The sequence below is a fragment of the Dendrobates tinctorius genome, unplaced genomic scaffold (genome assembly GCF_039654945.1).
Source record: "Dendrobates tinctorius isolate UK_male_01 unplaced genomic scaffold, ASM3965494v1 ptg000012l, whole genome shotgun sequence".
Lineage (NCBI taxonomy): Eukaryota > Metazoa > Chordata > Amphibia > Anura > Dendrobatidae > Dendrobates > Dendrobates tinctorius.
The window spans coordinates 21,257,397-21,280,277 of NW_027361680.1; positions in this window are offsets into that span (position 1 = coordinate 21,257,397).

Sequence of the window (22,881 nt, forward strand, 5' to 3'; positions counted from 1 at the left end):
CCAAAAGTAAAGTAGTTGCAAAGTCATCCTTTTAGAAACTTGTTTGGGCTGTTGAGAGGAGTAAAAAACCATCAAAAATTTCAATCCTGTATGATTCTACCAAGAAATGTGTTTCTTCATTCAAAACGCTGGTTTTTGCTATTGGGCTCTATTGAATAATGAATGTTTTGAATTTTCTCCAAAAGTAAAGTAGTTGCAAACTCATCCTTTTAGAGAATTGTTTGGGCTCATGAGAGGAGTAGAAAAACATCAAAAATTTCAGTCCTGCACGATTCTACCAAGAAATGTGTGTTCATTCAAACCGCTGGTTTTTGATATTTTGGGCCCTATTGAATAGTGAATGTTTTGAATTTTCTCCAAAAGTAAAGTAGTTGCTAACTCATCCTTTTAGAAACTTGTTTGGGCTGTTGAGAGGAGTAAAAAACCATCAAAAATTTCAATCCTGCATGATTCTACCAAGAAATGTGATTCTTCATTCAAAACCTGATTTTTGCTATTGGGCTCTATTGAATAATGAATGTTTTGAATTTTCTCCAAAAGTAAAGTAGTTGCAAACTCATGCTTTTAGAGACTTGTTTGGGCTCATGAGAGGAGTACAAAAACATCAAAAATTTCAGTCCTGCATGATTCTACCAAGAAATGTGTGTTCATTGAAACCGCTGGTTTTTGATAGTTTGGGCCCTATTGAATAATGAATGTTTTGAATTTTCTCCAAAAGTAAAGTAGTTGCAAACTCATCCTTTTAGAAACTTGTTTGGGCTGTTGAGAGGAGTAAAAAACCATCAAAAATTTCAATCCTGCATGATTTTACCAAGAAATGTGATTCTTCATTCAAAACCTGATTTTTGCTATTGGGCTCTATTGAATAGTGAATGTTTTGAATTTTCTCCAAAAGTAAAGTAGTTGCAAACTCATGGTTTTAGAGACTTGTTTGGGCTCATGAGAGGAGTAGAAAAACATCAAAAATTTCAGTCCTGCATGATTCTACCAAGAAATGTGTGTTCATTGAAACCGCTGGTTTTTGATAGTTTGGGCCCTATTGAATAATGAATGTTTTGAATTTTCTCCAAAAGTAAAGTAGTTGCAAACTCATCCTTTTAGAAACTTGTTTGGGCTGTTGAGAGGAGTAAAAAACCATCAAAAATTTCAATCCTGCATGATTTTACCAAGAAATGTGATTCTTCATTCAAAACCTGATTTTTGCTATTGGGCTCTATTGAATAATGAATGTTTTGAATTTTCTCCAAAAGTAAAGTAGTTGCAAACTCATGCTTTTAGAGACTTGTTTGGGCTCATGAGAGGAGTAGAAAAACATCAAAAATTTCGGTCCTGCATGATTCTACCAAGAAATGTGTGTTCATTGAAACCGCTGGTTTTTGATAGTTTGGGCCCTATTGAATAATGAATGTTTTGAATTTTCTCCAAAAGTAAAGTAGTTGCAAACTCATCCTTTTAGAAACTTGTTTGGGCTGTTGAGAGGAGTAAAAAACCATCAAAAATTTCAATCCTGCATGATTCTACCAAGAAATGTGATTCTTCATTCAAAACCTGATTTTTGCTATTGGGCTCTATTGAATAATGAATGTTTTGAATTTTCTCCAAAAGTAAAGTAGTTGCAAACTCATGCTTTTAGAGACTTGTTTGGGCTCATGAGAGGAGTAGAAAAACATCAAAAATTTCAGTCCTGCATGATTCTACCAAGAAATGTGTGTTCATTGAAACCGCTGGTTTTTGATAGTTTGGGCCCTATTGAATAATGAATGTTTTGAATTTTCTCCAAAAGTAAAGTAGTTGCAAACTCATCCTTTTAGAAACTTGTTTGGGCTGTTGAGAGGAGTAAAAAACCATCAAAAATTTCAATCCTGCATGATTTTACCAAGAAATGTGATTCTTCATTCAAAACCTGATTTTTGCTATTGGGCTCTATTGAATAGTGAATGTTTTGAATTTTCTCCAAAAGTAAAGTAGTTGCAAACTCATGCTTTTAGAGACTTGTTTGGGCTCATGAGAGGAGTAGAAAAACATCAAAAATTTCGGTCCTGCATGATTCTACCAAGAAATGTGTGTTCATTGAAACCGCTGGTTTTTGATAGTTTGGGCCCTATTGAATAATGAATGTTTTGAATTTTCTCCAAAAGTAAAGTAGTTGCAAACTCATCCTTTTAGAAACTTGTTTGGGCTGTTGAGAGGAGTAAAAAACCATCAAAAATTTCAATCCTGCATGATTCTACCAAGAAATGTGATTCTTCATTCAAAACCTGATTTTTGCTATTGGGCTCTATTGAATAATGAATGTTTTGAATTTTCTCCAAAAGTAAAGTAGTTGCAAACTCATGCTTTTAGAGACTTGTTTGGGCTCATGAGAGGAGTAGAAAAACATCAAAAATTTCAGTCCTGCATGATTATACCAAGAAATGTGTGCTCATTGAAACCGCTGGTTTTTGATAGTTTGGGCCCTATTGAATAATGAATGTTTTGAATTTTCTCCAAAAGTAAAGTAGTTGCAAACTCATCCTTTTAGAAACTTGTTTGGGCTGTTGAGAGGAGTAAAAAACCATCAAAAATTTCAATCCTGCATGATTCTACCAAGAAATGTGATTCTTCATTCAAAACCTGATTTTTGCTATTGGGCTCTATTGAATAATGAATGTTTTGAATTTTCTCCAAAAGTAAAGCAGTTGCAAACTCATCCTTTTAGAAACTTGTTTGGGCTGTTGAGAGGAGTAAAAAACCATCAATAATTTCAATCCTGCATGATTTTACCAAGAAATGTGATTCTTCATTCAAAACCTGATTTTTGCTATTGGGCTCTATTGAATAGTGAATGTTTTGAATTTTCTCCAAAAGTAAAGTAGTTGCAAACTCATGCTTTTAGAGACTTGTTTGGGCTCATGAGAGGAGTAGAAAAACATCAAAAATTTCAGTCCTGCATGATTCTACCAAGAAATGTGTGTTCATTGAAACCGCTGGTTTTTGATAGTTTGGGCCCTATTGAATAATGAATGTTTTGAATTTTCTCCAAAAGTAAAGTAGTTGCAAACTCATCCTTTTAGAAACTTGTTTGGGCTGTTGAGAGGAGTAAAAAACCATCAAAAATTTCAATCCTGCATGATTTTACCAAGAAATGTGAATCTTCATTCAAAACCTGATTTTTGCTATTGGGCTCTATTGAATAATGAATGTTTTGAATTTTCTCCAAAAGTAAAGTAGTTGCAAACTCATGCTTTTAGAGACTTGTTTGGGCTCATGAGAGGAGTAGAAAAACATCAAAAATTTCAGTCCTGCATGAATCTACCAAGAAATGTGATTCTTCATTCAAAACGCTGGTTTTTGCTATTGGGCTCTATTGAATAATGAATGTTTTGAATTTTCTCCAAAAGTAAAGTAGTTGCAAACTCATGCTTTTAGAGACTTGTTTGGGCTCATGAGAGGAGTAGAAAAACATCAAAAATTTCAGTCCTGCATGATTCTACCAAGAAATGTGTGTTCATTGAAACCGCTGGTTTTTGATAGTTTGGGCCCTATTGAATAATGAATGTTTTGAATTTTCTCCAAAAGTAAAGTAGTTGCAAACTCATCCTTTTAGAAACTTGTTTGGGCTGTTGAGAGGAGTAAAAAACCATCAAAAATTTCAATCCTGCATGATTTTACCAAGAAATGTGATTCTTCATTCAAAACCTGATTTTTGCTATTGGGCTCTATTGAATAATGAATGTTTTGAATTTTCTCCAAAAGTAAAGTAGTTGCAAACTCATGCTTTTAGAGACTTGTTTGGGCTCATGAGAGGAGTAGAAAAACATCAAAAATTTCAGTCCTGCATGATTCTACCAAGAAATGTGATTCTTCATTCAAAACGCTGGTTTTTGCTATTGGGCTCTATTGAATAATGAATGTTTTGAATTTTCTCCAAAAGTAAAGTAGTTGCAAACTCATGCTTTTAGAGACTTGTTTGGGCTCATGAGAGGAGTAGAAAAACATCAAAAATTTCAGTCCTGCATGATTCTACCAAGAAATGTGTGTTCATTGAAACCGCTGGTTTTTGATAGTTTGGGCCCTATTGAATAATGAATGTTTTGAATTTTCTCCAAAAGTAAAGTAGTTGCAAACTCATCCTTTTAGAAACTTGTTTGGGCTGTTGAGAGGAGTAAAAAACCATCAAAAATTTCAATCCTGCATGATTTTACCAAGAAATGTGATTCTTCATTCAAAACCTGATTTTTGCTATTGGGCTCTATTGAATAATGAATGTTTTGAATTTTCTCCAAAAGTAAAGTAGTTGCAAACTCATGCTTTTAGAGACTTGTTTGGGCTCATGAGAGGAGTAGAAAAACATCAAAAATTTCAGTCCTGCATGATTCTACCAAGAAATGTGTGTTCATTGAAACCGCTGGTTTTTGATAGTTTGGGCCCTATTGAATAATGAATGTTTTGAATTTTCTCCAAAAGTAAAGTAGTTGCAAACTCATCCTTTTAGAAACTTGTTTGGGCTGTTGAGAGGAGTAAAAAACCATCAAAAATTTCAATCCTGCATGATTTTACCAAGAAATGTGATTCTTCATTCAAAACCTGATTTTTGCTATTGGGCTCTATTGAATAGTGAATGTTTTGAATTTTCTCCAAAAGTAAAGTAGTTGCAAACTCATGCTTTTAGAGACTTGTTTGGGCTCATGAGAGGAGTAGAAAAACATCAAAAATTTCAGTCCTGCATGATACTACAAAGAAATGTGTGTTCATTGAAACCGCTGGTTTTTGATAGTTTGGGCCCTATTGAATAATGAATGTTTTGAATTTTCTCCAAAAGTAAAGTAGTTGCAAACTCATCCTTTTAGAAACTTGTTTGGGCTGTTGAGAGGAGTAAAAAACCATCAAAAATTTCAATCCTGCATGATTTTACCAAGAAATGTGATTCTTCATTCAAAACCTGATTTTTGCTATTGGGCTCTATTGAATAATGAATGTTTTGAATTTTCTCCAAAAGTAAAGTAGTTGCAAACTCATGCTTTTAGAGACTTGTTTGGGCTCATGAGAGGAGTAGAAAAACATCAAAAATTTCGGTCCTGCATGATTCTACCAAGAAATGTGTGTTCATTCAAACCGCTGGTTTTTGATAGTTTGGGCCCTATTGAATAATGAATGTTTTGAATTTTCTCCAAAAGTAAAGTAGTTGCAAACTCATCCTTTTAGAAACTTGTTTGGGCTGTTGAGAGGAGTAAAAAACCATCAAAAATTTCAATCCTGCATGATTCTACCAAGAAATGTGATTCTTCATTCAAAACCTGATTTTTGCTATTGGGCTCTATTGAATAATGAATGTTTTGAATTTTCTCCAAAAGTAAAGTAGTTGCAAACTCATGCTTTTAGAGACTTGTTTGGGCTCATGAGAGGAGTAGAAAAACATCAAAAATTTCAGTCCTGCATGATTCTACCAAGAAATGTGTGCTCATTGAAACCGCTGGTTTTTGATAGTTTGGGCCCTATTGAATAATGAATGTTTTGAATTTTCTCCAAAAGTAAAGTAGTTGCAAACTCATCCTTTTAGAAACTTGTTTGGGCTGTTGAGAGGAGTAAAAAACCATCAAAAATTTCAATCCTGCATGATTCTACCAAGAAATGTGATTCTTCATTCAAAACCTGATTTTTGCTATTGGGCTCTATTGAATAATGAATGTTTTGAATTTTCTCCAAAAGTAAAGTAGTTGCAAACTCATGCTTTTAGAGACTTGTTTGGGCTCATGAGAGGAGTAGAAAAACATCAAAAATTTCAGTCCTGCATGATTCTACCAAGAAATGTGTGTTCATTGAAACCGCTGGTTTTTGATAGTTTGGGCCCTATTGAATAATGAATGTTTTGAATTTTCTCCAAAAGTAAAGTAGTTGCAAACTCATCCTTTTAGAAACTTGTTTGGGCTGTTGAGAGGAGTAAAAAACCATCAAAAATTTCAATCCTGCATGATTTTACCAAGAAATGTGATTCTTCATTCAAAACCTGATTTTTGCTATTGGGCTCTATTGAATAGTGAATGTTTTGAATTTTCTCCAAAAGTAAAGTAGTTGCAAACTCATGCTTTTAGAGACTTGTTTGGGCTCATGAGAGGAGTAGAAAAACATCAAAAATTTCAGTCCTGCATGATTCTACCAAGAAATGTGTGTTCATTGAAACCGCTGGTTTTTGATAGTTTGGGCCCTATTGAATAATGAATGTTTTGAATTTTCTCCAAAAGTAAAGTAGTTGCAAACTCATCCTTTTAGAAACTTGTTTGGGCTGTTGAGAGGAGTAAAAAACCATCAAAAATTTCAATCCTGCATGATTTTACCAAGAAATGTGATTCTTCATTCAAAACCTGATTTTTGCTATTGGGCTCTATTGAATAATGAATGTTTTGAATTTTCTCCAAAAGTAAAGTAGTTGCAAACTCATGCTTTTAGAGACTTGTTTGGGCTCATGAGAGGAGTAGAAAAACATCAAAAATTTCGGTCCTGCATGATTCTACCAAGAAATGTGTGTTCATTGAAACCGCTGGTTTTTGATAGTTTGGGCCCTATTGAATAATGAATGTTTTGAATTTTCTCCAAAAGTAAAGTAGTTGCAAACTCATCCTTTTAGAAACTTGTTTGGGCTGTTGAGAGGAGTAAAAAACCATCAAAAATTTCAATCCTGCATGATTCTACCAAGAAATGTGATTCTTCATTCAAAACCTGATTTTTGCTATTGGGCTCTATTGAATAATGAATGTTTTGAATTTTCTCCAAAAGTAAAGTAGTTGCAAACTCATGCTTTTAGAGACTTGTTTGGGCTCATGAGAGGAGTAGAAAAACATCAAAAATTTCAGTCCTGCATGATTCTACCAAGAAATGTGTGTTCATTGAAACCGCTGGTTTTTGATAGTTTGGGCCCTATTGAATAATGAATGTTTTGAATTTTCTCCAAAAGTAAAGTAGTTGCAAACTCATCCTTTTAGAAACTTGTTTGGGCTGTTGAGAGGAGTAAAAAACCATCAAAAATTTCAATCCTGCATGATTTTACCAAGAAATGTGATTCTTCATTCAAAACCTGATTTTTGCTATTGGGCTCTATTGAATAGTGAATGTTTTGAATTTTCTCCAAAAGTAAAGTAGTTGCAAACTCATGCTTTTAGAGACTTGTTTGGGCTCATGAGAGGAGTAGAAAAACATCAAAAATTTCAGTCCTGCATGATTCTACCAAGAAATGTGTGTTCATTCAAACCGCTGGTTTTTGATAGTTTGGGCCCTATTGAATAATGAATGTTTTGAATTTTCTCCAAAAGTAAAGTAGTTGCAAACTCATCCTTTTAGAAACTTGTTTGGGCTGTTGAGAGGAGTAAAAAACCATCAAAAATTTCAATCCTGCATGATTTTACCAAGAAATGTGATTCTTCATTCAAAACCTGATTTTTGCTATTGGGCTCTATTGAATAATGAATGTTTTGAATTTTCTCCAAAAGTAAAGTAGTTGCAAACTCATGCTTTTAGAGACTTGTTTGGGCTCATGAGAGGAGTAGAAAAACATCAAAAATGTCGGCCCTGCATGATTCTACCAAGAAATGTGTGTTCATTGAAACCGCTGGTTTTTGATAGTTTGGGCCCTATTGAATAATGAATGTTTTGAATTTTCTCCAAAAGTAAAGTAGTTGCAAACTCATCCTTTTAGAAACTTGTTTGGGCTGTTGAGAGGAGTAAAAAACCATCAAAAATTTCAATCCTGCATGATTCTACCAAGAAATGTGATTCTTCATTCAAAACCTGATTTTTGCTATTGGGCTCTATTGAATAATGAATGTTTTGAATTTTCTCCAAAAGTAAAGTAGTTGCAAACTCATGCTTTTAGAGACTTGTTTGGGCTCATGAGAGGAGTAGAAAAACATCAAAAATTTCAGTCCTGCATGATTCTACCAAGAAATGTGTGCTCATTGAAACCGCTGGTTTTTGATAGTTTGGGCCCTATTGAATAATGAATGTTTTGAATTTTCTCCAAAAGTAAAGTAGTTGCAAACTCATCCTTTTAGAAACTTGTTTGGGCTGTTGAGAGGAGTAAAAAACCATCAAAAATTTCAATCCTGCATGATTCTACCAAGAAATGTGATTCTTCATTCAAAACCTGATTTTTGCTATTGGGCTCTATTGAATAATGAATGTTTTGAATTTTCTCCAAAAGTAAAGCAGTTGCAAACTCATCCTTTTAGAAACTTGTTTGGGCTGTTGAGAGGAGTAAAAAACCATCAAAAATTTCAATCCTGCATGATTTTACCAAGAAATGTGATTCTTCATTCAAAACCTGATTTTTGCTATTGGGCTCTATTGAATAGTGAATGTTTTGAATTTTCTCCAAAAGTAAAGTAGTTGCAAACTCATGCTTTTAGAGACTTGTTTGGGCTCATGAGAGGAGTAGAAAAACATCAAAAATTTCAGTCCTGCATGATTCTACCAAGAAATGTGTGTTCATTGAAACCGCTGGTTTTTGATAGTTTGGGCCCTATTGAATAATGAATGTTTTGAATTTTCTCCAAAAGTAAAGTAGTTGCAAACTCATCCTTTTAGAAACTTGTTTGGGCTGTTGAGAGGAGTAAAAAACCATCAAAAATTTCAATCCTGCATGATTTTACCAAGTAATGTGATTCTTCATTCAAAACCTGATTTTTGCTATTGGGCTCTATTGAATAATGAATGTTTTGAATTTTCTCCAAAAGTAAAGTAGTTGCAAACTCATGCCTTTAGAGACTTGTTTGGGCTCATAAGAGGAGTAGAAAAACATCAAAAATTTCGGTCCTGCATGATTCTACCAAGAAATGTGTGTTCATTGAAACCGCTGGTTTTTGATAGTTTGGGCCCTATTGAATAATGAATGTTTTGAATTTTCTCCAAAAGTAAAGTAGTTGCAAACTCATCCTTTTAGAAACTTGTTTGGGCTGTTGAGAGGAGTAAAAAACCATCAAAAATTTCAATCCTGCATGATTCTACCAAGAAATGTGATTCTTCATTCAAAACCTGATTTTTGCTATTGGGCTCTATTGAATAATGAATGTTTTGAATTTTCTCCAAAAGTAAAGTAGTTGCAAACTCATGCTTTTAGAGACTTGTTTGGGCTCATGAGAGGAGTAGAAAAACATCAAAAATTTCAGTCCTGCATGATTCTACCAAGAAATGTGTGCTCATTGAAACCGCTGGTTTTTGATAGTTTGGGCCCTATTGAATAATGAATGTTTTGAATTTTCTCCAAAAGTAAAGTAGTTGCAAACTCATCCTTTTAGAAACTTGTTTGGGCTGTTGAGAGGAGTAAAAAACCATCAAAAATTTCAATCCTGCATGATTCTACCAAGAAATGTGATTCTTCATTCAAAACCTGATTTTTGCTATTGGGCTCTATTGAATAATGAATGTTTTGAATTTTCTCCAAAAGTAAAGTAGTTGCAAACTCATGCTTTTAGAGACTTGTTTGGGCTCATGAGAGGAGTAGAAAAACATCAAAAATTTCAGTCCTGCATGATTCTACCAAGAAATGTGTGTTCATTGAAACCGCTGGTTTTTGATAGTTTGGGCCCTATTGAATAATGAATGTTTTGAATTTTCTCCAAAAGTAAAGTAGTTGCAAACTCATCCTTTTAGAAACTTGTTTGGGCTGTTGAGAGGAGTAAAAAACCATCAAAAATTTCAATCCTGCATGATTCTACCAAGAAATGTGATTCTTCATTCAAAACCTGATTTTTGCTATTGGGCTCTATTGAATAGTGAATGTTTTGAATTTTCTCCAAAAGTAAAGTAGTTGCAAACTCATGCTTTTAGAGACTTGTTTGGGCTCATGAGAGGAGTAGAAAAACATCAAAAATTTCAGTCCTGCATGATTCTACCAAGAAATGTGTGTTCATTGAAACCGCTGGTTTTTGATAGTTTGGGCCCTATTGAATAATGAATGTTTTGAATTTTCTCCAAAAGTAAAGTAGTTGCAAACTCATCCTTTTAGAAACTTGTTTGGGCTGTTGAGAGGAGTAAAAAACCATCAAAAATTTCAATCCTGCATGATTTTACCAAGAAATGTGATTCTTCATTCAAAACCTGATTTTTGCTATTGGGCTCTATTGAATAATGAATGTTTTGAATTTTCTCCAAAAGTAAAGTAGTTGCAAACTCATGCTTTTAGAGACTTGTTTGGGCTCATGAGAGGAGTAGAAAAACATCAAAAATTTCAGTCCTGCATGATTCTACCAAGAAATGTGTGTTCATTGAAACCGCTGGTTTTTGATAGTTTGGGCCCTATTGAATAATGAATGTTTTGAATTTTCTCCAAAAGTAAAGTAGTTGCAAACTCATCCTTTTAGAAACTTGTTTGGGCTGTTGAGAGGAGTAAAAAACCATCAAAAATTTCAATCCTGCATGATTTTACCAAGAAATGTGATTCTTCATTCAAAACCTGATTTTTGCTATTGGGCTCTATTGAATAGTGAATGTTTTGAATTTTCTCCAAAAGTAAAGTAGTTGCAAACTCATGCTTTTAGAGACTTGTTTGGGCTCATGAGAGGAGTAGAAAAACATCAAAAATTTCAGTCCTGCATGATTCTACCAAGAAATGTGTGTTCATTGAAACCGCTGGTTTTTGATAGTTTGGGCCCTATTGAATAATGAATGTTTTGAATTTTCTCCAAAAGTAAAGTAGTTGCAAACTCATCCTTTTAGAAACTTGTTTGGGCTGTTGAGAGGAGTAAAAAACCATCAAAAATTTCAATCCTGCATGATTTTACCAAGAAATGTGATTCTTCATTCAAAACCTGATTTTTGCTATTGGGCTCTATTGAATAATGAATGTTTTGAATTTTCTCCAAAAGTAAAGTAGTTGCAAACTCATGCTTTTAGAGACTTGTTTGGGCTCATGAGAGGAGTAGAAAAACATCAAAAATTTCGGTCCTGCATGATTCTACCAAGAAATGTGTGTTCATTGAAACCGCTGGTTTTTGATAGTTTGGGCCCTATTGAATAATGAATGTTTTGAATTTTCTCCAAAAGTAAAGTAGTTGCAAACTCATCCTTTTAGAAACTTGTTTGGGCTGTTGAGAGGAGTAAAAAACCATCAAAAATTTCAATCCTGCATGATTCTACCAAGAAATGTGATTCTTCATTCAAAACCTGATTTTTGCTATTGGGCTCTATTGAATAATGAATGTTTTGAATTTTCTCCAAAAGTAAAGTAGTTGCAAACTCATGCTTTTAGAGACTTGTTTGGGCTCATGAGAGGAGTAGAAAAACATCAAAAATTTCAGTCCTGCATGATTCTACCAAGAAATGTGTGCTCATTGAAACCGCTGGTTTTTGATAGTTTGGGCCCTATTGAATAATGAATGTTTTGAATTTTCTCCAAAAGTAAAGTAGTTGCAAACTCATCCTTTTAGAAACTTGTTTGGGCTGTTGAGAGGAGTAAAAAACCATCAAAAATTTCAATCCTGCATGATTCTACCAAGAAATGTGATTCTTCATTCAAAACCTGATTTTTGCTATTGGGCTCTATTGAATAATGAATGTTTTGAATTTTCTCCAAAAGTAAAGTAGTTGCAAACTCATGCTTTTAGAGACTTGTTTGGGCTCATGAGAGGAGTAGGAAAACATCAAAAATTTCAGTCCTGCATGATTCTACCAAGAAATGTGTGTTCATTGAAACCGCTGGTTTTTGATAGTTTGGGCCCTATTGAATAATGAATGTTTTGAATTTTCTCCAAAAGTAAAGTAGTTGCAAACTCATCCTTTTAGAAACTTGTTTGGGCTGTTGAGAGGAGTAAAAAACCATCAAAAATTTCAATCCTGCATGATTTTACCAAGAAATGTGATTCTTCATTCAAAACCTGATTTTTGCTATTGGGCTCTATTGAATAGTGAATGTTTTGAATTTTCTCCAAAAGTAAAGTAGTTGCAAACTCATGCTTTTAGAGACTTGTTTGGGCTCATGAGAGGAGTAGAAAAACATCAAAAATTTCAGTCCTGCATGATTCTACCAAGAAATGTGTGTTCATTGAAACCGCTGGTTTTTGATAGTTTGGGCCCTATTGAATAATGAATGTTTTGAATTTTCTCCAAAAGTAAAGTAGTTGCAAACTCATCCTTTTAGAAACTTGTTTGGGCTGTTGAGAGGAGTAAAAAACCATCAAAAATTTCAATCCTGCATGATTTTACCAAGAAATGTGATTCTTCATTCAAAACCTGATTTTTGCTATTGGGCTCTATTGAATAATGAATGTTTTGAATTTTCTCCAAAAGTAAAGTAGTTGCAAACTCATGCTTTTAGAGACTTGTTTGGGCTCATGAGAGGAGTAGAAAAACATCAAAAATTTCGGTCCTGCATGATTCTACCAAGAAATGTGTGTTCATTGAAACCGCTGGTTTTTGATAGTTTGGGCCCTATTGAATAATGAATGTTTTGAATTTTCTCCAAAAGTAAAGTAGTTGCAAACTCATCCTTTTAGAAACTTGTTTGGGCTGTTGAGAGGAGTAAAAAACCATCAAAAATTTCAATCCTGCATGATTCTACCAAGAAATGTGATTCTTCATTCAAAACCTGATTTTTGCTATTGGGCTCTATTGAATAATGAATGTTTTGAATTTTCTCCAAAAGTAAAGTAGTTGCAAACTCATGCTTTTAGAGACTTGTTTGGGCTCATGAGAGGAGTAGAAAAACATCAAAAATTTCAGTCCTGCATGATTCTACCAAGAAATGTGTGTTCATTGAAACCGCTGGTTTTTGATAGTTTGGGCCCTATTGAATAATGAATGTTTTGAATTTTCTCCAAAAGTAAAGTAGTTGCAAACTCATCCTTTTAGAAACTTGTTTGGGCTGTTGAGAGGAGTAAAAAACCATCAAAAATTTCAATCCTGCATGATTTTACCAAGAAATGTGATTCTTCATTCAAAACCTGATTTTTGCTATTGGGCTCTATTGAATAGTGAATGTTTTGAATTTTCTCCAAAAGTAAAGTAGTTGCAAACTCATGCTTTTAGAGACTTGTTTGGGCTCATGAGAGGAGTAGAAAAACATCAAAAATTTCAGTCCTGCATGATTCTACCAAGAAATGTGTGTTCATTCAAACCGCTGGTTTTTGATAGTTTGGGCCCTATTGAATAATGAATGTTTTGAATTTTCTCCAAAAGTAAAGTAGTTGCAAACTCATCCTTTTAGAAACTTGTTTGGGCTGTTGAGAGGAGTAAAAAACCATCAAAAATTTCAATCCTGCATGATTTTACCAAGAAATGTGATTCTTCATTCAAAACCTGATTTTTGCTATTGGGCCCTGTTGAATAATGAATGTTTTGAATTTTCTCCAAAAGTAAAGTAGTTGCAAACTCATGCTTTTAGAGACTTGTTTGGGCTCATGAGAGGAGTAGAAAAACATCAAAAATGTCGGTCCTGCATGATTCTACCAAGAAATGTGTGTTCATTGAAACCGCTGGTTTTTGATAGTTTGGGCCCTATTGAATAATGAATGTTTTGAATTTTCTCCAAAAGTAAAGTAGTTGCAAACTCATCCTTTTAGAAACTTGTTTGGGCTGTTGAGAGGAGTAAAAAACCATCAAAAATTTCAATCCTGCATGATTCTACCAAGAAATGTGATTCTTCATTCAAAACCTGATTTTTGCTATTGGGCTCTATTGAATAATGAATGTTTTGAATTTTCTCCAAAAGTAAAGTAGTTGCAAACTCATGCTTTTAGAGACTTGTTTGGGCTCATGAGAGGAGTAGAAAAACATCAAAAATTTCAGTCCTGCATGATTCTACCAAGAAATGTGTGCTCATTGAAACCGCTGGTTTTTGATAGTTTGGGCCCTATTGAATAATGAATGTTTTGAATTTTCTCCAAAAGTAAAGTAGTTGCAAACTCATCCTTTTAGAAACTTGTTTGGGCTGTTGAGAGGAGTAAAAAACCATCAAAAATTTCAATCCTGCATGATTCTACCAAGAAATGTGATTCTTCATTCAAAACCTGATTTTTGCTATTGGGCTCTATTGAATAATGAATGTTTTGAATTTTCTCCAAAAGTAAAGCAGTTGCAAACTCATCCTTTTAGAAACTTGTTTGGGCTGTTGAGAGGAGTAAAAAACCATCAAAAATTTCAATCCTGCATGATTTTACCAAGAAATGTGATTCTTCATTCAAAACCTGATTTTTGCTATTGGGCTCTATTGAATAATGAATGTTTTGAATTTTCTCCAAAAGTAAAGTAGTTGCAAACTCATGCTTTTAGAGACTTGTTTGGGCTCATGAGAGGAGTAGAAAAACATCAAAAATTTCGGTCCTGCATGATTCTACCAAGAAATGTGTGTTCATTGAAACCGCTGGTTTTTGATAGTTTGGGCCCTATTGAATAATGAATGTTTTGAATTTTCTCCAAAAGTAAAGTAGTTGCAAACTCATCCTTTTAGAAACTTGTTTGGGCTGTTGAGAGGAGTAAAAAACCATCAAAAATTTCAATCCTGCATGATTCTACCAAGAAATGTGATTCTTCATTCAAAACCTGATTTTTGCTATTGGGCTCTATTGAATAATGAATGTTTTGAATTTTCTCCAAAAGTAAAGTAGTTGCAAACTCATGCTTTTAGAGACTTGTTTGGGCTCATGAGAGGAGTAGAAAAACATCAAAAATTTCAGTCCTGCATGATTCTACCAAGAAATGTGTGTTCATTGAAACCGCTGGTTTTTGATAGTTTGGGCCCTATTGAATAATGAATGTTTTGAATTTTCTCCAAAAGTAAAGTAGTTGCAAACTCATCCTTTTAGAAACTTGTTTGGGCTGTTGAGAGGAGTAAAAAACCATCAAAAATTTCAATCCTGCATGATTTTACCAAGAAATGTGATTCTTCATTCAAAACCTGATTTTTGCTATTGGGCTCTATAGAATAGTGAATGTTTTGAATTTTCTCCAAAAGTAAAGTAGTTGCAAACTCATGCTTTTAGAGACTTGTTTGGGCTCATGAGAGGAGTAGAAAAACATCAAAAATTTCAGTCCTGCATGATTCTACCAAGAAATGTGTGTTCATTCAAACCGCTGGTTTTTGATAGTTTGGGCCCTATTGAATAATGAATGTTTTGAATTTTCTCCAAAAGTAAAGTAGTTGCAAACTCATCCTTTTAGAAACTTGTTTGGGCTGTTGAGAGGAGTAAAAAACCATCAAAAATTTCAATCCTGCATGATTTTACCAAGAAATGTGATTCTTCATTCAAAACCTGATTTTTGCTATTGGGCTCTATTGAATAATGAATGTTTTGAATTTTCTCCAAAAGTAAAGTAGTTGCAAACTCATGCTTTTAGAGACTTGTTTGGGCTCATGAGAGGAGTAGAAAAACATCAAAAATGTCGGCCCTGCATGATTCTACCAAGAAATGTGTGTTCATTGAAACCGCTGGTTTTTGATAGTTTGGGCCCTATTGAATAATGAATGTTTTGAATTTTCTCCAAAAGTAAAGTAGTTGCAAACTCATCCTTTTAGAAACTTGTTTGGGCTGTTGAGAGGAGTAAAAAACCATCAAAAATTTCAATCCTGCATGATTCTACCAAGAAATGTGATTCTTCATTCAAAACCTGATTTTTGCTACTGGGCTCTATTGAATAATGAATGTTTTGAATTTTCTCCAAAAGTAAAGTAGTTGCAAACTCATGCTTTTAGAGACTTGTTTGGGCTCATGAGAGGAGTAGAAAAACATCAAAAATTTCAGTCCTGCATGATTCTACCAAGAAATGTGTGCTCATTGAAACCGCTGGTTTTTGATAGTTTGGGCCCTATTGAATAATGAATGTTTTGAATTTTCTCCAAAAGTAAAGTAGTTGCAAACTCATCCTTTTAGAAACTTGTTTGGGCTGTTGAGAGGAGTAAAAAACCATCAAAAATTTCAATCCTGCATGATTCTACCAAGAAATGTGATTCTTCATTCAAAACCTGATTTTTGCTATTGGGCTCTATTGAATAATGAATGTTTTGAATTTTCTCCAAAAGTAAAGCAGTTGCAAACTCATCCTTTTAGAAACTTGTTTGGGCTGTTGAGAGGAGTAAAAAACCATCAAAAATTTCAATCCTGCATGATTTTACCAAGAAATGTGATTCTTCATTCAAAACCTGATTTTTGCTATTGGGCTCTATTGAATAGTGAATGTTTTGAATTTTCTCCAAAAGTAAAGTAGTTGCAAACTCATGCTTTTAGAGACTTGTTTGGGCTCATGAGAGGAGTAGAAAAACATCAAAAATTTCAGTCCTGCATGATTCTACCAAGAAATGTGTGTTCATTGAAACCGCTGGTTTTTGATAGTTTGGGCCCTATTGAATAATGAATGTTTTGAATTTTCTCCAAAAGTAAAGTAGTTGCAAACTCATCCTTTTAGAAACTTGTTTGGGCTGTTGAGAGGAGTAAAAAACCATCAAAAATTTCAATCCTGCATGATTTTACCAAGTAATGTGATTCTTCATTCAAAACCTGATTTTTGCTATTGGGCTCTATTGAATAATGAATGTTTTGAATTTTCTCCAAAAGTAAAGTAGTTGCAAACTCATGCCTTTAGAGACTTGTTTGGGCTCATGAGAGGAGTAGAAAAACATCAAAAATTTCGGTCCTGCATGATTCTACCAAGAAATGTGTGTTCATTGAAACCGCTGGTTTTTGATAGTTTGGGCCCTATTGAATAATGAATGTTTTGAATTTTCTCCAAAAGTAAAGTAGTTGCAAACTCATCCTTTTAGAAACTTGTTTGGGCTGTTGAGAGGAGTAAAAAACCATCAAAAATTTCAATCCTGCATGATTCTACCAAGAAATGTGATTCTTCATTCAAAACCTGATTTTTGCTATTGGGCTCTATTGAATAATGAATGTTTTGAATTTTCTCCAAAAGTAAAGTAGTTGCAAACTCATGCTTTTAGAGACTTGTTTGGGCTCATGAGAGGAGTAGAAAAACATCAAAAATTTCAGTCCTTCATGATTCTACCAAGAAATGTGTGCTCATTGAAACCGCTGGTTTTTGATAGTTTGGGCCCTATTGAATAATGAATGTTTTGAATTTTCTCCAAAAGTAAAGTAGTTGCAAACTCATCCTTTTAGAAACTTGTTTGGGCTGTTGAGAGGAGTAAAAAACCATCAAAAATTTCAATCCTGCATGATTCTACCAAGAAATGTGATTCTTCATTCAAAACCTGATTTTTGCTATTGGGCTCTATTGAATAATGAATGTTTTGAATTTTCTCCAAAAGTAAAGTAGTTGCAAACTCATGCTTTTAGAGTCTTGTTTGGGCTCATGAGAGGAGTAGAAAAACATCAAAAATTTCAGTCCTGCATGATTCTACCAAGAAATGTGTGTTCATTGAAACCGCTGGTTTTTGATAGTTTGGGCCCTATTGAATAATGAATGTTTTGAATTTTCTCCAAAAGTAAAGTAGTTGCAAACTCATCCTTTTAGAAACTTGTTTGGGCTGTTGAGAGGAGTAAAAAACCATCAAAAATTTCAATCCTGCATGATTTTACCAAGAAATGTGATTCTTCATTCAAAACCTGATTTTTGCTATTGGGCTCTATTGAATAGTGAATGTTTTGAATTTTCTCCAAAAGTAAAGTAGTTGCAAACTCATGCTTTTAGAGACTTGTTTGGGCTCATGAGAGGAGTAGAAAAACATCAAAAATTTCAGTCCTGCATGATTCTACCAAGAAATGTGTGTTCATTGAAACCGCTGGTTTTTGATAGTTTGGGCCCTATTGAATAATGAATGTTTTGAATTTTCTCCAAAAGTAAAGTAGTTGCAAACTCATCCTTTTAGAAACTTGTTTGGGCTGTTGAGAGGAGTAAAAAACCATCAAAAATTTCAATCCTGCATGATTTTACCAAGAAATGTGATTCTTCATTCAAAACCTGATTTTTGCTATTGGGCTCTATTGAATAATGAATGTTTTGAATTTTCTCCAAAAGTAAAGTAGTTGCAAACTCATGCTTTTAGAGACTTGTTTGGGCTCATGAGAGGAGTAGAAAAACATCAAAAATTTCAGTCCTGCATGATTCTACCAAGAAATGTGTGCTCATTGAAACCGCTGGTTTTTGATAGTTTGGGCCCTATTGAATAATGAATGTTTTGAATTTTCTCCAAAAGTAAAGTAGTTGCAAACTCATCCTTTTAGAAACTTGTTTGGGCTGTTGAGAGGAGTAAAAAACCATCAAAAATTTCAATCCTGCATGATTCTACCAAGAAATGTGATTCTTCATTCAAAACCTGATTTTTGCTATTGGGCTCTATTGAATAATGAATGTTTTGAATTTTCTCCAAAAGTAAAGTAGTTGCAAACTCATGCTTTTAGAGACTTGTTTGGGCTCATGAGAGGAGTAGGAAAACATCAAAAATTTCAGTCCTGCATGATTCTACCAAGAAATGTGTGTTCATTGAAACCGCTGGTTTTTGATAGTTTGGGCCCTATTGAATAATGAATGTTTTGAATTTTCTCCAAAAGTAAAGTAGTTGCAAACTCATCCTTTTAGAAACTTGTTTGGGCTGTTGAGAGGAGTAAAAAACCATCAAAAATTTCAATCCTGCATGATTTTACCAAGAAATGTGATTCTTCATTCAAAACCTGATTTTTGCTATTGGGCTCTATTGAATAGTGAATGTTTTGAATTTTCTCCAAAAGTAAAGTAGTTGCAAACTCATGCTTTTAGAGACTTGTTTGGGCTCATGAGAGGAGTAGAAAAACATCAAAAATTTCAGTCCTGCATGATTCTACCAAGAAATGTGTGTTCATTGAAACCGCTGGTTTTTGATAGTTTGGGCCCTATTGAATAATGAATGTTTTGAATTTTCTCCAAAAGTAAAGTAGTTGCAAACTCATCCTTTTAGAAACTTGTTTGGGCTGTTGAGAGGAGTAAAAAACCATCAAAAATTTCAATCCTGCATGATTTTACCAAGAAATGTGATTCTTCATTCAAAACCTGATTTTTGCTATTGGGCTCTATTGAATAATGAATGTTTTGAATTTTCTCCAAAAGTAAAGTAGTTGCAAACTCATGCTTTTAGAGACTTGTTTGGGCTCATGAGAGGAGTAGAAAAACATCAAAAATTTCGGTCCTGCATGATTCTACCAAGAAATGTGTGTTCATTGAAACCGCTGGTTTTTGATAGTTTGGGCCCTATTGAATAATGAATGTTTTGAATTTTCTCCAAAAGTAAAGTAGTTGCAAACTCATCCTTTTAGAAACTTGTTTGGGCTGTTGAGAGGAGTAAAAAACCATCAAAAATTTCAATCCTGCATGATTCTACCAAGAAATGTGATTCTTCATTCAAAACCTGATTTTTGCTATTGGGCTCTATTGAATAATGAATGTTTTGAATTTTCTCCAAAAGTAAAGTAGTTGCAAACTCATGCTTTTAGAGACTTGTTTGGGCTCATGAGAGGAGTAGAAAAACATCAAAAATTTCAGTCCTGCATGATTCTACCAAGAAATGTGTGTTCATTGAAACCGCTGGTTTTTGATAGTTTGGGCCCTATTGAATAATGAATGTTTTGAATTTTCTCCAAAAGTAAAGTAGTTGCAAACTCATCCTTTTAGAAACTTGTTTGGGCTGTTGAGAGGAGTAAAAAACCATCAAAAATTTCAATCCTGCATGATTTTACCAAGAAATGTGATTCTTCATTCAAAACCTGATTTTTGCTATTGGGCTCTATTGAATAGTGAATGTTTTGAATTTTCTCCAAAAGTAAAGTAGTTGCAAACTCATGCTTTTAGAGACTTGTTTGGGCTCATGAGAGGAGTAGAAAAACATCAAAAATTTCAGTCCTGCATGATTCTACCAAGAAATGTGTGTTCATTCAAACCGCTGGTTTTTGATAGTTTGGGCCCTATTGAATAATGAATGTTTTGAATTTTCTCCAAAAGTAAAGTAGTTGCAAACTCATCCTTTTAGAAACTTGTTTGGGCTGTTGAGAGGAGTAAAAAACCATCAAAAATTTCAATCCTGCATGATTTTACCAAGAAATGTGATTCTTCATTCAAAACCTGATTTTTGCTATTGGGCCCTGTTGAATAATGAATGTTTTGAATTTTCTCCAAAAGTAAAGTAGTTGCAAACTCATGCTTTTAGAGACTTGTTTGGGCTCATGAGAGGAGTAGAAAAACATCAAAAATGTCGGTCCTGCATGATTCTACCAAGAAATGTGTGTTCATTGAAACCGCTGGTTTTTGATAGTTTGGGCCCTATTGAATAATGAATGTTTTGAATTTTCTCCAAAAGTAAAGTAGTTGCAAACTCATCCTTTTAGAAACTTGTTTGGGCTGTTGAGAGGAGTAAAAAACCATCAAAAATTTCAATCCTGCATGATTCTACCAAGAAATGTGATTCTTCATTCAAAACCTGATTTTTGCTATTGGGCTCTATTGAATAATGAATGTTTTGAATTTTCTCCAAAAGTAAAGTAGTTGCAAACTCATGCTTTTAGAGACTTGTTTGGGCTCATGAGAGGAGTAGAAAAACATCAAAAATTTCAGTCCTGCATGATTCTACCAAGAAATGTGTGCTCATTGAAACCGCTGGTTTTTGATAGTTTGGGCCCTATTGAATAATGAATGTTTTGAATTTTCTCCAAAAGTAAAGTAGTTGCAAACTCATCCTTTTAGAAACTTGTTTGGGCTGTTGAGAGGAGTAAAAAACCATCAAAAATTTCAATCCTGCATGATTCTACCAAGAAATGTGATTCTTCATTCAAAACCTGATTTTTGCTATTGGGCTCTATTGAATAATGAATGTTTTGAATTTTCTCCAAAAGTAAAGCAGTTGCAAACTCATCCTTTTAGAAACTTGTTTGGGCTGTTGAGAGGAGTAAAAAACCATCAAAAATTTCAATCCTGCATGATTTTACCAAGAAATGTGATTCTTCATTCAAAACCTGATTTTTGCTATTGGGGTCTATTGAATAGTGAATGTTTTGAATTTTCTCCAAAAGTAAAGTAGTTGCAAACTCATGCTTTTAGAGACTTGTTTGGGCTCATGAGAGGAGTAGAAAAACATCAAAAATTTCAGTCCTGCATGATTCTACCAAGAAATGTGTGTTCATTGAAACCGCTGGTTTTTGATAGTTTGGGCCCTATTGAATAATGAATGTTTTGAATTTTCTCCAAAAGTAAAGTAGTTGCAAACTCATCCTTTTAGAAACTTGTTTGGGCTGTTGAGAGGAGTAAAAAACCATCAAAAATTTCAATCCTGCATGATTCTACCAAGAAATGTGATTCTTCATTCAAAACCTGATTTTTGCTATTGGGCTCTATTGAATAATGAATGTTTTGAATTTTCTCCAAAAGTAAAGTAGTTGCAAACTCATGCTTTTAGAGACTTGTTTGGGCTCATGAGAGGAGTAGAAAAACATCAAAAATTTCAGTCCTGCATGATTCTACCAAGAAATGTGTGCTCATTGAAACCGCTGGTTTTTGATAGTTTGGGCCCTATTGAATAATGAATGTTTTGAATTTTCTCCAAAAGTAAAGTAGTTGCAAACTCATCCTTTTAGAAACTTGTTTGGGCTGTTGAGAGGAGTAAAAAACCATCAAAAATTTCAATCCTGCATGATTCTACCAAGAAATGTGATTCTTCATTCAAAACCTGATTTTTGCTATTGGGCTCTATTGAATAATGAATGTTTTGAATTTTCTCCAAAAGTAAAGCAGTTGCAAACTCATCCTTTTAGAAACTTGTTTGGGCTGTTGAGAGGAGTAAAAAACCATCAAAAATTTCAATCCTGCATGATTTTACCAAGAAATGTGATTCTTCATTCAAAACCTGATTTTTGCTATTGGGCTCTATTGAATAGTGAATGTTTTGAATTTTCTCCAAAAGTAAAGTAGTTGCAAACTCATGCTTTTAGAGACTTGTTTGGGCTCATGAGAGGAGTAGAAAAACATCAAAAATTTCAGTCCTGCATGATTCTACCAAGAAATGTGTGTTCATTGAAACCGCTGGTTTTTGATAGTTTGGGCCCTATTGAATAATGAATGTTTTGAATTTTCTCCAAAAGTAAAGTAGTTGCAAACTCATCCTTTTAGAAACTTGTTTGGGCTGTTGAGAGGAGTAAAAAACCATCAAAAATTTCAATCCTGCATGATTTTACCAAGAAATGTGATTCTTCATTCAAAACCTGATTTTTGCTATTGGGCTCTATTGAATAATGAATGTTTTGAATTTTCTCCAAAAGTAAAGTAGTTGCAAACTCATCCTTTTAGAAACTTGTTTGGGCTGTTGAGAGGAGTAAAAAACCATCAAAAATTTCAATCCTGCATGATTTTACCAAGAAATGTGATTCTTCATTCAAAACCTGATTTTTGCTATTGGGCTCTATTGAATAATGAATGTTTTGAATTTTCTCCAAAAGTAAAGTAGTTGCAAACTCATGCTTTTAGAGACTTGTTTGGGCTCATGAGAGGAGTAGAAAAACATCAAAAATTTCGGTCCTGCATGATTCTACCAAGAAATGTGTGTTCATTGAAACCGCTGGTTTTTGATAGTTTGGGCCCTATTGAATAATGAATGTTTTGAATTTTCTCCAAAAGTAAAGTAGTTGCAAACTCATCCTTTTAGAAACTTGTTTGGGCTGTTGAGAGGAGTAAAAAACCATCAAAAATTTCAATCCTGCATGATTCTACCAAGAAATGTGATTCTTCATTCAAAACCTGATTTTTGCTATTGGGCTCTATTGAATAATGAATGTTTTGAATTTTCTCCAAAAGTAAAGTAGTTGCAAACTCATGCTTTTAGAGACTTGTTTGGGCTCATGAGAGGAGTAGAAAAACATCAAAAATTTCAGTCCTGCATGATTCTACCAAGAAATGTGTGCTCATTGAAACCGCTGGTTTTTGATAGTTTGGGCCCTATTGAATAATGAA